Below are 18,176 nucleotides of genomic sequence, written 5' to 3' on the forward strand. Positions count from 1 at the left end.
TAAGCTGTTGCTACTTTGTGAATAATTCAATGCTTCTTCAGTAATCCTGCTAATCTCCTGTTACAGAAGTGAGTGCCTTGATCACTCACGATTGCTCGTGGTGATCCAAAGCGACAGATAATATGGTTTCTAACAAAGGAAACAACAGTGTTAGCATTATCAGTGCGGGTAGGAATTGCTTCCACCCTTTTAGAAACATAATCTACAGCTAATAGTATATAAAGGTAACCACTAGAGTTTGGAAATAGACCCATGAAGTCAACGACCCAAACATAAAAAATTTCATAGAAAAGCATAATCTGTTGAGGCATCTCATCCCTCTTGGATATATTACCAAACCTCTGGCATGGGGAACAAGATTTATAAAAAGCAGCAGCATCTTTAAAAAGAGTAGGCCACCAGAATCCACAGTCTAAGATTTTTCAAGCCGTTCTTTGAGGGCCAAAATATCCTCCACTCTCATAAGAGTGGCAGGCCTCTAAAATGGACTGGAATTCTGAATGGGGCACACACCTTCTAATTACCTGGTCAGCACCACACCTCCATAAATATGGATCATCCCATATATAATATTTGGACTCGCTTTTCAGCTTGTCTCTCTGATGCTTTGTAAAATTAGGAGGGAAGTATGGCTAACTAGATAATTAGCTACAGGTGCATACCAAGAAACTACTTCAGCTACTGCATGCAAGCTATCAAATGGAAAAGCATCATTGATAGGAGTGGAGTCATCCTTAATGTGCTCAAGGCGACTCAAGTGGTCTGCCACTAAATTCTGGTTACCACTCATATGCTTAATTTCTAAATCAAATTCTTGCAGCAACAGTATCCAACGTATTAGCCTTGGTTTAGACTCTTTTTTAGCTAATAAATACTTTAGAGCTGCATGGTCTGAGTACACTACCACCTTAGTACCAAGTAAATAGGCTCAGAATTTATCCAGAGCAAAAACAATAGCCAAAAGATCTTTTTCAGTAGTGGTATAATTAGACTGAGCAGCGTCTAAGGTCTTAGACGCATAAGCAATTACGAAAGGATCCTTACCTTCGTACTGAGTCAGCGCTGCTCCTACTACATGGTTGGAGGCATCACACATAATCTCAAATGGCTGGCTCCAGTCTGGTCCTCTCACAATTGGAGCTTGAGTCAGGGCGATCTTCAGCTTATCAAATGCTTGCATGCAATCCTCATTGAACTCGAACTCAACATCTTTCTGCAGTAGTCTGGATAAAGGCAATGCTACCTTACTGAAGTTCTTAATAAATCTCCTGTAGAAACCTACATGGCCAAGGAACGAACGGACTTCCCTCACGGAGGAGGGGTAAGGTAAACTAGAAATGACATCTACCTTTGCTGGATCTACAGAAATACCAGTATTGGAGACAACATGTCCTAGTACAATACCTTGTTTTACCATAAAGTGACATTTTTCAAAATTTAAAACAAGGTTTGAACTAACACACCTGTCTAATACTCTAGCTAAACTATCCAAGCAAAGGTTAAAGAAATCACCATATATGCTGAAATCATCCATAAAAACTTCCATACAGTTCTCAATAAGATCTGAAAAGATACTCATCATGCATCTTTGGAAAGTAGCTGGTGCATTACATAAGCCAAAAGGCATCCTTTTGTATGCATACGTTCCAAAGGGACATGTAAAAGTAGTCTTCTCCTGATCTTCAGGAGCTATATGAATTTGAAAATTGCCTGTATAACCATCTAAAAAGTAGTAATGGGATTTACCTGACAGGCAGTCAAGCATCTGATCAATAAATGGCAAGGGGTAATGATCCTTACGAGTAGCTTGGTTGAGACGCCTATAGTCAATGCAAATTCTCCATGAATTCTGCACTCTAGTTGTCAGGAGCTCTCTATGCTCATTCTTTACTGTTGTGACTCCAGACTTCTTGGGCACCACTTGTACTGGACTGACCGATTCACTGTCTGAGATGGGGTAAATGATATCTGCTTCAAGTAGTCTAGTCACTTCTTTCTTGACAACTTCTAAGATGGTGGGATTCAATCTTCTTTGGGATTGACAGACAGGCTTTGCTCCCTTTTCTAAGAATATTCTATGCTCATAAACTTGAGGGCTGATGCCTACTATATCCGCCAAGCTCCACCCAATTACTTTCTTGTGTCTTCTCAGCACACTAAGCAGCTGCTCCTCTTGTTGGGAAGTGAGTTCCCCTGCAATGATAACTAGGAGCTTCTGATTATCCTCAAGGTAAGCATACCTGAGGTGGGGAAGAAGTGGCTTTAAATCTAATTTCTGCTCATGGCTGGGCTTTGGATCATCTGGAACTAGTGATAATGGCAAGGTGTCTTCATTATGTTCAGAGGGTGTCCCCACACTTGGACCTTGCTCCATGTGCTTTTCTTCTACATCTTCTTGGTGAACTTCAGCTACAGTTTCATCAATGATGTCACACTGGAAGATAGAATGATCTTCCGGAGGATGCTTCATAGCTTCATTTAAACTAAAACTCACTGCTCTGCCATCTATCTCAAAGGAGTAAGTTCTTGAGAATGTATCCAGCTTGAACTTTGAAGTTTTCAAGAATGGTCTTCCAAGCAGGATTGATGATGGTCTTCTTGAGTCATTAGGGGGCATTTCCAAGATGTAGAAGTCAATGGGAAATGTGAGTCCCTTAATGCTCACTAATACATCTTCAGTAATTCCAACTACTGTAATAACGCTTTTATCTGCTAACACAAAATGAGCTGCCGACCTTTTTAAGGGAGGGAGCCTCAAAGCATCATATATAGACAATGGCATTATACTAACACACGCTCCTAAATCACACATGCAGTCAGAAAATATTACACCTCCAATGGTACAGTTAACCATGCATGGACCTGGATCACTACATTTTTCAGGTATACCTCCCATTAAAGCAGATATAGAACTACCTAAAGGAATAGTTTCTAATTCATTAATTTTATCTTTATGTATGTATAAATCTTTCAGAAACTTTGTATATTTAGGTACCTGCTAAATAATATCAAAAAGGGGAATAGTTACCTCAACCTTTTTGAAAATTTCTACCATTTTGGGATCAAGTTCCATCTGCTTCCTGGACTTCCGTGCAAGGTGTGGAAATGGGATAGGAATGGTGCCACTTGCAGCTTCTGTGTTCTTTGGTGTTCCATTCCTTGGCTGAACCACTTCTTCTTTAACTATGTCTTGTTCATCTATGTTTTGTACTTTCTCTTCCTCTTCAGTATCTTCCACATCAACTAAGTCTTCAACTGGGGTGTGTTCTTGTGGGCTTGGCTCCTCCTGGGTCCTCTCTTGCAGTGTAATTCCAGACCTCAAAGTGATTGCATTGATGCCACCCTTGGGATTGGGTAAGGATTGAGAAGGAATTCTACTGGAGCTTGAAGGCTGGTTGGTGGAAGCAGGTAATGAATCTATCCGGGAGACGAGACCCTGTAAAGTAGCATTCAGACCATTTAGAGTAGAGTTCAGTGTAGTCTACATGTCTTGTTGTCCTTGTGCAAGAGAACGAAGCATCTTGTCAGTTGATGAGGAAGGGGGTAAGTGATCTGAGGGGCCTGTTGTTGGTTGTACTGGGGTCCTTGGGACTACCTAAGGTGAGGTCCTCTGTAAGACTGGTTCTGATTCTGCTGTCTGTTGTTGTTATTCCACCTCTGATTTTCATTGTTGTCTCTACCTCCTCTGTTATAGTTGTCCCTCTAGCCATGGTTGGAGTTGTCTCTCCAACCCTGGTTGGAGTTGTCTCTCCAACCCTGGTTGGAGTTGTCCTGCCATCCTTGGTTATAGTTCCGACCTTGGTTGTAGTTGCTGCCTTGTTGATTGTGTCCTTGATTTGGGCGGTCATAGAAGTTATGAGTAGCTGCCACAGTGTTGTCCTCTTGTTGGAGCTGCGAGCACTCATCAGTATAATGACTATAATCAGCACATATTCCGCATACTCTTTGGGGGACCAGCTGTTGGCTTTGTTGTGGTGGGAGAGACTGTTGTTGTTGTTGATTCAGCTACATCTGCTTCAGTAGGTTGGTCATTTCACATATAGCTTGTGTAATGGCAGTAGTCTCACTGCTAGAGGAAACCTCTGCAACAGTCTTTGAGTGGCTGTTCCTGTGCCTGTGATTTCTAGTGGACTCAGCTAAGTCGCTGATCAGTTGCCATGCTTCATCTGCAATCTTGTACTTTTTCAGAGAACCATTACTAGCACCATCCAGTGTAGTTTTATCCCGAGGCTTCATGCCTTGAGTGAAGTAGCTGATCAACACTAACCTGTCAATCATGTGATGGGGGCATGCATCCAGAAGGTTCTTAAAGCGCTCCCAGTACTCATAGAGAGTCTCTGATTCACCTTGAACAATGCAGGAGATCTCTTTCCTCAATCTATCTGTAACTTTAGCTGGAAAATATTTTTCCAAGAATTCTCTCCTGAGCGTATCCCAGTTGGTGACAGTTGCTTCAGGTTGGGAGTAGTACCACTCCCTCGCCTTTCCTTCAAGAGAAAACGGGAAAGCGGTTAACAGAATAGAAGTTTCATTTGCACCATGACGCCTAACAGTAGAACAGGCTGTCTAAAAATCCCTTAGGTGCTTGATAGGCTCCTGAGCTGGTAATCCATGAAACTTGGGTATCAAGTTGATTAGTGTAGTCTTCAGTTCAAAATCTACAGCCAGAGTTGGATGATGCACTTGATAAGACTGCAGTGTAAAATCTGGGGCTTCTGCTTCCTGGTGAGTAATCCTCCTAGGTCCCTCCATGTTATCTGCACGTGAATCAACTGAATCAATAGTAAAGGAGCTTGTTTCTTCCTCAAATGGCGGTTCAGATTCATCGTCAGAGGCTAACCGACGCCGAGCTCGCCTAATACGTGAAAGAGTTCTTTCAATTTCAGGATCAAATGCGGCTAAGCTCGGATCAGGCATCGAACGCGTCATTCAATGAAAGAAACATACAGCTCATGGTAATAAAATAAAATAAAATATGCAAATAAAATAAAAATATGTACAATAATTTATAATTTAGCACACAATTGCAACTCCCCGGCAACGGCGCCAAAAATTGATGCGGAGGCATAAGTCGGCCAATTAAGAAGTCAATATAAAACAGCATTGCGAGTATAGTTCTTAACCAGCTAAAATCCACCTCATCAATTTAGAAAGGTTGTCACAAAAGTTTAGAATAAAAATACTGGGAGTATAAGTCCCAGGTCGTCTCCCAACGAGTTGCTAAAAAGGGTGCTAAGTTATTAATCAGGAGTTTCTGGGTAATTTTGAATTTGGGCAATGGGCAAATAAATAATTGTAAATTAAAGCAGTGAAAATTAAAAGAGATTTATAATATTCTAAATAAAAACCTTGACTGGGGGAATGATTAATCGAAAGTTCTATCCTTGTTGGAAATTTCTCAAGTGTAGTATAAAGAGGTTGTTATTTTCACTTAGTTAAACCTTACTAAATAAAGGAAAGTCAAGTGATTGAGCTAACTCTTATTCGCAAATCCTAGTCCTCTCCCTTGGGAAGGTCTAGCGTTAGTAAATACAGAATTAGCCAACAACTTCCAATTTAACTAATCACTTGAGCATTCCAACTCAATTGTCTCTTCTTAATCAACCCCCATGTCAAGTAGGGAATCTACTCCATTGACATGGATATCATATTCGTTATTGGGAGTTTGGAATAGAAAACAGACATGATAAATTAAATAGAATAGGAATTGAAAATTAATTAAAAGTAAAAGTAATCCTTTTCATTAACAATCCATGAAAATAATCCAATTGTAACTCTAAACAAGAATTAAGAATATGGAATAAATAAAAGAGTAAGTAAACAAACTAGAATAGTATCTTCAACGGAGGTGATGACTCTTCAATATCCAAAGCAAAAGCAATAAACTAATAAACTATGAATGTAAAAGAAAACCTAGAGGAAGAGTAATTTTCTCTAGATTTAGATCTAAAAACCTAAAACTATGCTAATGAGAATGTCTGTTGAGTCTCTACACGTTCCCTAACTCTAGTCTGTATTTCTGGGCCGGAAACTGGGTCAAAACTCGGCCCGAAATCGCCCTCAGTATTTTCTGTTATTTCTGTAGATCGCGTATGTCACGCGTACGCGTCAGTCATGCATGCGCGTCATTTGGCAAATTTCCTTGTCATGCGTATGCGTCAGGCACGCGCACGCGTCGTCTTGCAGAACTCTAATCCACGCGTTCACGTCAGGCACGCGCACCGTCGCAGCAAATTTCACCATATCACACGCTCGCGTGAGCCATTCCTGCCTTATAAAGCCTGAAACACTTAACACACGGATCACGGCATCGAATGGTGTAAAGGAGAATTAAAATACACAAATTAAGGATCTCTAGGAAGCAAGTTTTCAACCATAGAACAAAACTAGGAAGAGATTGTAAAATCATGCAAATCATATGAATAAGTGGGTAAAGACTTGATGAAATCACTCAATTAAACACAAGATAAACCATAAAATAGTGGTTTATCACTTTCCATTGGTTGTAATGGGGCTAGGGTCAAGGTAGGATGCATATGGTTAAGTGGACTAGAATTTTAATCTTTGATTAACTTAAACTTCCCCCCTAACCTATATAACAACCTATATAATTTCAAAGCTAACCTAACTACCCATTCTTCACTTTTTCACACACTCATGCATTTCCTTTTTATTACAATACATATGTATTGATTATTATTGGACTTCACTTTGGGGCATTTTGTCCCCTTTTTTATTGCTTTTCTTTTTTTTTCTATTTTTATTTTTTTCTACATATTTTTTCTTTTTATTTTTATATTATTTTTTCTTGTCAAACTAAAATATACACAAGAGCATCAATGCATATGGTTTTACATTTAATTAACACATGAGTATGTACCCAATTCCCATTATTTTTAACAAAATTACAAACTACACTTTTATCTCAACCAATGTCCCAAGTTTTCCCACACTTGAATGATACACATACTCACTAGCCTAAACTAATCAAAGATCCAAATAAAGGACATTTATTATTTTTCACTTTAAGGATTGTAATGTGCTAAATTAAGAACAAAGTTGGTTAATTGTAGGCTCAAAATTGGCTAAATGGGAGATAAAAGGTAAGGCTATTTGGGTAAGTGAGCTAACGAAACAACGGTCTCAATCATATAAATGCATATATACACAAAATAATGGACATATAGAATCAAACAAATCAAAGATCACAATCATAGAAAGAGAATAGTCACACAAAAAGGAAAATAGTGGTTATAAGATGTAACCACACAATTAGGCTCAAATCTCACATGCTTGTATTCTTCGCTCAAAAATCATGTTCCACAGTGTCTAATTCAAGCAAGTTCGATGAAAAGTTTTCACTCAAATCAATTGGGGTGCCCTATAGATAAATTTCTTGAAAAATTTTATTATTTTGACTAAGCTTATTATGTATATATATATATATATATATATATATATATATGCAAAAATACGAAGATACAACAAAAAATCCTAAAAGACCTAAAGAATGAAATGCAAAAGTGTTGGGATTAGAAATTTGTCACCCAAAAAATGCCGATTCGGTCGGACGACCTCTCCACACTTAAAAGTTTGCACCGTCCTCGGTGCATTCAAAGATGAGCAAGGGGGTCGGCGACTTGCCGAGTTACCGCCTTCAGCTGGTGGATCAACTGGTTGCTGCATGTTCTTTCTTCTACTTCCTTTTTTTATAATGACTCATCCTGAAAATAGAAGGCTGGATAGTAAGAAAAGTAAATGCAAAAGCAAGGAAGCATATATTGTTGGAGTAAGGTAAAAGCCACTAGAATGGAGTGAGTGAATTAGTGTGACATTAATGAAACAAGTGTGTGAGTTCTAAGATGCATGCGGTCTAGAACACACACTAGCATAAAAAGAACTATGTCACAGTTACACAAAAGGAACATGCACTTCACTCGTTCTAGTGTGTTTGAGATGCTCTAAACTCGTAGGTTAAGACAACCAAACAAGCAATAAAGAAGCATGAAAGCATTTAAGCCAAAAATATATGGATGCATATGATCAAGAAACACAATGCATTAAGATAAATGCATAATATCCATCAAGAAATTGCCTAATCAAAGAAAAGAATTCAAATCACATGGTGGCCAAATCATGCAATTCAAAAAAATTTAACATTCGTTAAAGGCGATTCTCATTCACTTGGTTTTCACAAAGGTTAAGCATGAAAAATTCAAAACCAAGTAACAAAGTGTAACCTCAATAAAGAATCCAACAATGAGTATCCAAAATCAATTATGCCAAAATAGCATTCAGTTAGTAATAAGTAGCAATATATAGTAAACAAAATTAATAATCCAACACTTATCATGAAAACTAGAAAATTGATGAAAATTAAACTAACTAAACAACTAACTATCTAAAAGGAATGGTTACAAATGGTGTTTGGTAGTGTTGGATGATGGGTAAGAAAAGGAAAGAAGAGAAGAAGAGTGGTGAAACAGGGCAATCCACGCGTACGCGTGGGGTGACGCGTGCGCGTGGGGTGGTGAAATTAGATCCATGTGTACGTGTGGTGGGTTATTCAGAGAGGCGACGCGTACGCGTGAGGTGACGCGTACGCATGGGTGGCCTTGTGCCTCGTGAACAAAGTTGGCATGAAGTAGGCACAACTCTTTGGATTTTGTATGGAAGTGGAAATTTTGGATCCACGCGTATGTGTGGGTTGGTGCTCTGTTTTTCAAAATTTTTCTATGTTCTTGCACCAAACCAAGCATTTCAAACCTCTAAACAGCTACCAAAACACCATAAAACCTTATTTAACATATTATACTACCAAATAAACTCAACAAACCAATCAAAACATGAAATTAAACTAATTCTACCAATGTTTACAAAAGAGAAAAAGGAAAGATATTACCATGGTGGGTGTCTCCCACCTAGCACTTTTATTTATTGTCCTTAAGTTGGACTTATGGGGAGCTCCTCATCAAGGTGGCTTGTGCTTGAACTCTTCTTTGAACATCCACTAATGCTTGGACTTCCAATACGCTCCATTATTCAAATTTAATACCTTCAAGCCTTGATGGAGTTCTTCACAAACCATGAGCTCCCAAAATTGATTCTCCTTGTGCCATCCGGGATCCCACACTTTGTTTCGACACCCATCTTTAAATTGATCATCATTAGTCCATCCGGGCGGCAAGCACGATGAATTCTCAATGAAATGCCAAAGTCTCCTTCTAGACCTACCTAGTTGAGCACTAGTCCAACTATTGTATCTCATCTTTGATGTGTCAACCAAAATGAGCCTTGATTTGCAACGCCAACCATGAAACATTCTTCTCTTACGCTTCATCCCGCAAAGTTCCCTAAGTTGACCATCTATTTTAAGCAAGCCATATTTGAGTGGGACAATAAAGCTAATAGAGATGAATTTTACCCATTCAAATGTAGGAGTAGATGACAACCTAGGTAAAGAAGCTTCCAAGGTTCTTGACAAAGCGTATTCAACTTCCATCCTTATTTTTCTAAGGACCTCCACCTCTTCACAAGATTTCTCAATTTCAATCCTTTGTTCATCAATATCATCCAACTCTTCTCCATCACTCAAATCATAAAATGGGAGGATGAGAGAAATCTACCTCCACATTGCTTTCTATTTCACCGGGAGAAGGTTCTTCAAATTCAAAGGATTCACCACCAAGAAGATTTGATGCATGATCTTCATCACCAAGGGAACTCAATTCTCGCTTCATTCCTTCCAAGTCTTCATTCAACAATTTTTTTGGAGGTTGTACACTTTCCTCCTCAACATCAACTTCAATCTTCTTGGAGAGGTTTCCTTCCACTCTAGGTTCCCATGGCGGTTCTGCATCCCCTAAGTCTTTAACCACTTCTTCCTCTTCTTCAACAATCATAGGTTCCTCCAATTGTTCTAACACAAAGTCGCATTCTTCATTTTCCACCGGAGTTCCCAATCTCTCCTTCATGCTATGCTCTTCTAATGATTCTCCACATGTGGTCATGGGAGTGCCTTGAGTGTTCAAGCATCGGGAGGCTAATCGGTTTACCACCTCATCTAAGGCAGCCGTGAACTCTAGTACCTCCCTTTTCATCTCTTCTTGCCCTTGAAGGATAAGATCAAGGGTTTCATCTATTGGAGATTGGGGTAGATAGGAGGGTTCATTATATTGAAGGAAGGATTCATAATAGAAAGGTGCTTCTTCTTGGTAAGGGTATAGAGATGGTGTATATGGAATTTATGGTCCTTGGGAGTATTGATGTTAGAATTGTAGTGGCTCTACAGATTTTCTTACATAATGGTCACAAGGATGAGGTAAGGGTGATTGGCTATGATGGGTAAGCGTCATAGGAAGGTATTTGGTAAAAAGGGGCTTGTGAGTATAGTTGAGGGCTATGTTGAGGATGAGGCTCATAGGCATGTGGTAGTGATTGTTGACAAGTACAATGAAGATTACCACATCCATTAGATTGATATGCATAGGGAGTGGAATTATACCTATACGAAATTGGAGGAGGTTGTTGCCAAGAAGGTTGAGCACATGCTTGAGGCTCCTCCCACCTTTGATTGTTCCATCCTTGATGCATATTCTCATTAAAATTTTCATTTCCTACAACATAGTTGTAACCAAACTCATAGCTAAAAGGGTGAGAATTCATGATAGCAAGAGCAAATGAAAACAAAATCAAATAAGAAACAAAGAAAACTAAATCCTAAAACTAACAAAAACTAACAAAGAGACAAAAGGCAAACATATTCACATATACACATTGGTGTACGGAATTGTGATCACACTTTTCACAACTCTGGTACAACTAACCAGCAAGTGCACTGGGTCGTCCAAGTAATAAAACCTTACGTGAGTAAGGATCGATCCCACGAAGATTTTCGGCTTGAAGCAAGCTATGGTCATCTTGTAAATCTTAGTTAGGCAGATTCAAATGGTTATGAGGTTTTGATAATTAAAAGATAAATAAAACATAAAATAAAATAAAGATACTTATGTAGTTCATTGGTGGGAATTTCAGATAAGCGTTTGGAGATGCTTTGTTGCTTCTGAACCTCTGCTTTCCTATTGTCTTCATCTAGTCATGCGTGCTCCCTTCCATGGCAAGCTGTTTGATCCTCTTGGATGAAAAATACTAGGTACGATTTCTGCACGGCTAATCAACTGTCGGATTTCTCGTCTCGGATGAAAAATACCAGGTATAGCTACCGCACAGCTAATCATCTGTCGGTTCTCACTAGTGTTGGAATAGGATCTCTCTATCCTTTTGCACACTGTCACTACGTCCAACATTCATGAGTTTGAATCTCGTCACAGTCATCCCTTCCCAGATCCTACTCGGAATACCACAGACAAGGTTTAGACTTTCCGGATCTCAGGAATGCTGCCAATTGGTTCTAGCCTATACCACGAAGGTTCTAACCTCATGGACTCGGTCCATGGATTAGAGACCCAAGAGAATATACTTCGGCTGTCGTCCAATGACTACGTTGAACATCATGTAGACCGCTTGTGGTTGTCAGCCACGCGAATCTTGGCTAAGCGAGTAACGAAGATAGTGGGTGATTGTCACGGGTCACCCCTTCATTTTGACTTAACTAAATTAAGTACAAGAGTATATCTTGGAGAAGAAGTAAGCGTGAATTGAAAGAGAAACAATAGTACTTGCATTAATTCATGAAGAACAACAGAGCTCCGCACCTTAATCTATGAGGTGTAGAAACTCCACCGTAAAAAATACATAAGAGAAAAAGGTCTAGGCATGGCCGAATGGCCAGCCTCCCAAATGTGAAAAATGGCATAAGATCCTTCAAAAATCCAAATACAAATGTAAAACGTGCTATTTATACTAAACTAGTTACTAAGGATTACAAAAAATAAGTAACTAAGTGCAGATAGTGCAGAAATCCACTTCTGGGGCCCACTTGGTGTGTGCTTGGGCTGAGCATTGAGCTTTACACGTGCATAGGCCTTTTCTAGAGTTAAACGCCAGCTTGGATGCCAGTTTGGGCATTTAACTCCTGTTCTGCTGCCAGTTCTGGCATTTTACGCCAAAAAAGGGTCTCTGGCTGGCGTTTAGACGCCAGTTTGGGCCATCAAATCTCAGGAAAAGTATGGACTATTATGCATTGCTGGAAAGCCCAAGATGTTTACTTTCCAACGCAATTGAGAACGCACAAATTGGGCTTCTGTAGCTCCAGAAAATCCATTTCGCGTGCAGGAGGGTCAGAATCCAACAGCATCTGCAGTCCTTTCTCAGCCTCTGAATTAGACTTTTGCTCAGTTCCCTCAATTTCAGCCAGAAAATACCTAAAATTACAGAAAAACACACAAACTCATAGTAAAGTCTAGAAATGTGATTTTTGCATAAAAACTAATAAAAATATAATAAAAAGTAACTAAAACATACTGAAAACTATGTAAAAACAATGCCAAAAAGGGTATAAATTATCCGCTCATCACAACACTAAACTTAAATTGTTGCTTGTCCCCAAGCAACTAAAAACAAAATAGGATAAAAAGAAGAGAATATACAATAAATTTCAAAAATATCAATGAAGATTAGTTTCAATTAGATGAGCGGGACTAGTAGCTTTTTGCTTCTGAACAGTTTTGGCATCTCACTTTATCCTTTGAAGTTCAGAATGATTGGCATACATAGGAACTCAAAATTCAGATAGTGTTATTGATCCTCCTAGTTCAGTGTGTTGATTCTTGAACACAGCTACTTTATGAGTCTTAGCCGTGACCCTAAGCATTTTGTTTTCCAGTATTACCACCGGATACATAAATGCCACAGACACGTAACTGGGTGAACCTTTTCAGATTGTGACTCAGCTTTGCTAGAGTCCCCAGTTAGAGGTGCCCAAGCTCTTAAGCACACTCTTTTTGCTTTGTACCATGACTTTAACCACTCAGTCTCAAGCTTTTTACTTGGACCTTCATGACACAAGCACATGGTTAGGGACAGCTTGATTTAGCCGCTTAGGCCAGAATTTTATTCCCTTGGGCCCTCCTATCCATTAATGCTCAAAGCCTTGGATCCTTTTTACCCTTGCCTTTTAGTTTAAAGGGTTACTGGCTTTTTCTGTTTTCTTTTTCTGCTTGCTTTTTCTTTTTCTTTCTTTTTTTCTTTATTTTTCGTATTTTTTTCGCAAGCTTTGTGTTTTTCACTGCTTTTTCTTGCTTCAAGAATCAATTTTATGATTTTTCATATTATCAATAACATTTCTCTTTTTTCATTATTCTTTCAAGAGCCAACAATTTTAACATTCATAAACTTCACTATAAAAAATATGCACTATTCAAGCATTCATTCAGAAAACAAAAAGTATTGCCACCACATCAAAATAATTAAACTATTTTCAAGATAGAATTTGAAATTCATGTACTTCTTTTTCTTTTTCAGAAAACATTTTTTATTTAAGAAAGGTGAAGGATTCATGGAGCATTCATAGCTTTAAGACATAGACACTAAACACTAATGATCATGTAATGAAGACACAAACATAGACAAAACAGAAAGCATAGAAACAAAAAACAGAAAAATAAGAACAAGGAAATTAAAGAACGGGTCTTTCTCTTGAAGATCCTATGGAGTGCTTGAGCTCCTCAATATCTCTTCCTTGCCTTTGTTTCTCCTCTCTCATGGCTCTTTGGTCCTCTCTGATTTCATGGAGGATGATGGAGTGCTCTTGGTGCTCCACTCTTAGTTGCTCCATGTTGGAACTCAATTCTCCTAAAGAGGGGTTGAGTTGCTCCCAATAGTTGTGTGGAGGGAAATGCATCCCTTGAGGTATCTCAGGGATTTCTTGATGAGGGACTTCCTTATGCTCTTGTTGAGGTCCATGAGTGGACTCTCTTGTTTGCTCCATCCTCCTTTTAGTGATGGACTTGTCCGCCACCATGTATAGTTCTATAGGTATGATCTCATGAACTTCTACTTCCTCTCCATTCATGATACTATGGATCATGATAGCCCGATCTATAGTTACTTCAAACCAGTTGCTAGTAGGAATGATAGAGCATTGGATGAACTCCAACCATCCCCTAGCCACAGGCTTGAGGTCAAGCCTTCTCAATTAAACCGGCTTGCTTTTGGAGTCTTTCTACCATTGAGCTCCTTCCACGCAGATGTCCATGAAGACTTGGTCCAACCTTTAATCAAAGTTGACCCTACTAGTGAAAGGGTGAGAATCTCCTTACATCATTGGCAAGTAAAATGCCAACCTCACAGTTTCCGGACTGAAATCTAAGTACTTCCTTCGAACCATTGTGAGCCAATTCTTTGGGTTCGGGTTCACACTTTGATCATAGTTCTTAGTGATCCATGCATTAGCATGGAACTCTTGAACCATTAAGATTCTGACTTGTTGGATGGGGTTGGTGAGAGCTTCCCAACCTCTTCTTCGAACCTCTCGTCGGATCTCTGGATATTCACTCTTTTTTAGCGTGAAGGGGACCTCGGGGATCACCTTTTTCTTGGCCACAACTTCATAGAAGTAGTCTTGATGGACCTTTGAGATGAATCTCTCTATCTCCCATGACTCGGAGGTGGAAGCAATTGCCTTCCCTTTCCTCTTTCTAGAGGTTTCTCCGGCCTTAGGTGCCATTAATGGTTATAGAAAAACAAAAAGCAGAGCTTTTTCCCACACCAAACTTAAAAGGTTTGCTCGTCCTCGAGCAAAAGAAGAAAGAAAGGAGAAGAAGAAGAAGAAATGGAGGAGATAAAGGGGTGTGTTGAATTCGGCCAAGGGGGTTAATGTGTTTATGATGTGTGAAATTGAAGGTGGTAAGGAAGGGTATTTATAGGGTAAGAGAGAGAGGGAATTCGTGTAAGAGGGGGTTGGGTTTGAGAGGGAAACATTTTTAATTTTGAATGGTGAGGTAGGTGAGGTTTTATGATGAGTTTTGGGGGAATAGTGGATGGATGTGAGTGGTAAAGAGATTATAGGGAAGTAGGTAGGATTTGATAGGTGAATGGTATTTGGGGAAGAGTGTTATGGAAAAGTGTGAAGAGGAGAGAGAGTGAGTTGGGGTAGGTGGGGATCCTATGGGGTCCACAGATCCTGAGGTGTCAAGGAATTCTGGTCCCTGTACCTTTCTGGCGTTTAAACGCCCTCTGTGTGCCATTTCTGGCGTTTAACACCATCTCTGCTACCTTTTCTGGCATTAAACGCCAGGCTGATGCCCCTTTCTGGCGTTTAACGCCAACCAGACACCCTTTTCTGGCGTTAAATGCCAGTCTGTCTACCATTTCTGGCGTTTAACACCAGCCAGATAGCTAGACAGCCAGACACCCTTTTCTGGCGTTTAACGCCAATCTGGCTACCATTTCTGGTGTTTAATGCCCAGAATGCTGCCAGACTGGGCGTTAAACGCCCATTCTGCTATCCTTACTGGCGTTTAAACTCCAGTAAGCCTGTCCTCCAGAGTGTGCTATTTTTGATGCTGTGTTTGATTCTGCTTTAATTCTATAGCTATTTTTGTGACTTCACATGATCATCTACCTAAAGAAAACATAACATGGCAATGGAAAACAAATGTCTATGAATGAATATAATTAAATAACATTGGGTTGCCTCCCAATAAGCGCTTCTTTAATGTCAATAGCTTGACAGCGAGCTCTTAGAGAGCTTCACAGAGATTCAGAGCTTAATGTTGGCCTCCCAACACCAAACTTAGAAGTTGAGTGTGGGGGCTCTGTTTGACTCTGTATTGAGAGAAGCTTTTCATGCTTCCTCTCCATGGTTACAAAAGAAGATCCTTGAGCCTTAAACACAAGGTAGTCCTCATTCAATTGAAGGACTAACTCTCCTCTGTCCACATCAATCACAGCTCTTACTGTGGCTAGGAAGGGTCTTCCAAGGATAATGGATTCATCCTCATCCTTCCCAGTGTCTAGGATTATGAAATCAGCAGGGATGTCAGGCCTTCAACCTTCACTAAGACATCCTCTACAAGTCCATAAGCCTGTTTCATTGATTTGTCTTCCATCTCTAGTGAGATTCTTACAGCTTGTACCTCAAAGATCCCTAGTTTCTCCATTACAGAGAGTGGCATGAGGTTTATTCCTGACCCAGGTGACACAGAGCCTTCTCAAAGGTCATGATACCTATGGTACAAGGTATTAAGAACTTTTCGGGATCCGGTTTCTTCTGAGGTAATTTCTGCTGAACCAAGGCATTTAGTTCATTAGTGAGCAATGGAGGTTCATCCTCCCAAGTCTCATTACCAAATAACTTGGCATTCAGCTTTATGATTACTCCTAGATACTGAGCAACTTTCTCTTCAACAATATCCTCATCCTCTTCAGAGGAAGAATCTTCATCATAGCTCATGAACTGCAGCATTAAGTTCCATGGAATCTCTATGGTCTCTGTATGAGCCTCAGATTCTTTTGGTTCCTCAATAGGGAACTCCTTATTGGTTAGTGGACGTCCATTGAGGTCTTCCTCACTGGAAATCACTGCCTCTTCCTCCTCTATAGGTTCGGCCACTCTGGTTATATTGATGGCCTTGCACTCTCTCTTTGGATTCTCTTCTGTATTGCTTGGGAGAGTACTAGGAGGAATTTCAGTAACTCTTTTACTCAGCTGACCTACTTGTGCCTCCAAATTTCTGATGGAGGACCTTGTTTCATTTTATGAAACTGAGAGTGGTCTTAGATAGATCAGAGACTATGGTTGCTAAGTCAGAGAGGCTTTGCTTAGAATTCTCTGTCTGTTGCTCAGAAGATGATGAAAAAGGCTTGCTATTGCCAAACCTATTTCTCCTACCATCATTATTATTGAAGCCTTGTTGAGGCTTCTGTTGATCCTTCCATGAGAAATTAGGATGATTCCTCCATGAAGGATTGTAAGTGTTTCTATAGGATTCCCCCTTGTAATTCACCTCTTCCATTGCAGGATTCTCAGGGTCATAAGCTTCTCCTTCAGAGGAGGCTTCTTTAGCACTACCAGATGCAGCTTGTATTCCAGTCAGATTCTGAGAAATCATATTGACTTGCTGAGTCAATATTTTATTCTGAGCTAATATGGCATTTAGAGTATCAATCTCAAGAACTCCTTTCTTTTAAATCATCCCATTATTCACAGGATTTCTTTCAAAAGTGTACATAAACTGGTTATTTGCAACCATCTCAATGAGTTCCTTGGCTTCTGTAGGGGTTTTCTTCAGATGAAGAGATCCACCAGTAGAGTGGTCCAATGACATCTTGGACAATTCAGACAGACCATCATAGAATATACATAAGATGCTCCATTCTGAAAGCATGTGAGAAGGACACCTTCTGATCAATTGCTTGTATCTTTCCCAAGCTTTATAGAGGGATTCACCTTCCTTCTGTCTGAAGGTTTGGACTTCCACTCTAAGCTTGCTCATCTTTTGAGGTGTAAATAATTTGGCCAAGCAAACATTGACTAACTTTTTCCAAGAGTTCAGGCTTTCTTTAGGTTGTGAGTCCAACCATATGCTAGCTCTGTCTCTTACAGCAAAAGGGAAAAGCATAAGTCTGTAGACCTCGTGATTAACTCCATTGGTCTTAACAGTGTCACAGATTTGCAAGAATTCAGCTAAGAATTGATGAGGATCTTTCAATGGAAGTCCATGAAACTTGCAATTCTACTGCATTAGAGAAACTAATTAGGGCTTAAGCTCAAAGTTGTTTGCTCCAATTGTAGAAATTGAGATGCTTCTTCCATAGAAGTCAGAAATTGGTGCAGTAAAGTCACCAAGCATCTTCCTTGCATCTCCACCATTGTTGTTAGGTTCGGCTGCCATGTCTACTTCTTTTTCAAAAATTTCTGTAAAGTCCTCTCCAGAGTGTTGTGCTTTAGCTTCTCTTAGCTTCCTCTTCAAAGTCCTCTCAGGTTCAGGATCAGCTTCAACAAGAATGTCTTTATCCCTGCTTCTACTCATATGAAAAAGAAGAGAACAGAAAAGAAGAGGAATCTTCTATGTCACAGTATAGAGATTCCTTTATGTGAGTATAAGAATAGAAGAATAGAAGAATGAGGTAGAGAGAGAATAAGAGGAATTCAAACACAGAGAGAGGGAGAGGATTCGAATTATGAGTAGAAGAGAAGTGTTAGTAAATAATTAAATAAATAGAAAGAGATGAGAGAGAGAGTATTCGAATTTTAAACAGAGGGAGAAGAAAAA

At 39.6% G+C, this 18,176-nt stretch overlaps 1 non-coding gene across 1 annotated transcript; it reads left to right on the forward strand.

Moving 5' to 3' along the window:
- Positions 1 to 17,282: 17,282 nt before the first annotated feature.
- Positions 17,283 to 17,390, forward strand: LOC148553005 (small nucleolar RNA R71). Its single transcript, XR_015893247.1, has one exon. It is a non-coding gene; the product is annotated as a small nucleolar RNA R71 (small nucleolar RNA).
- The last annotated feature ends 786 nt before the right edge of the window (positions 17,391 to 18,176 follow it).

Source organism: Arachis ipaensis, chromosome B7, assembly GCF_059453495.1.
Source record: "Arachis ipaensis isolate K30076 ecotype BB chromosome B7, ASM5945349v1, whole genome shotgun sequence".
NCBI lineage: Eukaryota > Viridiplantae > Streptophyta > Magnoliopsida > Fabales > Fabaceae > Arachis > Arachis ipaensis.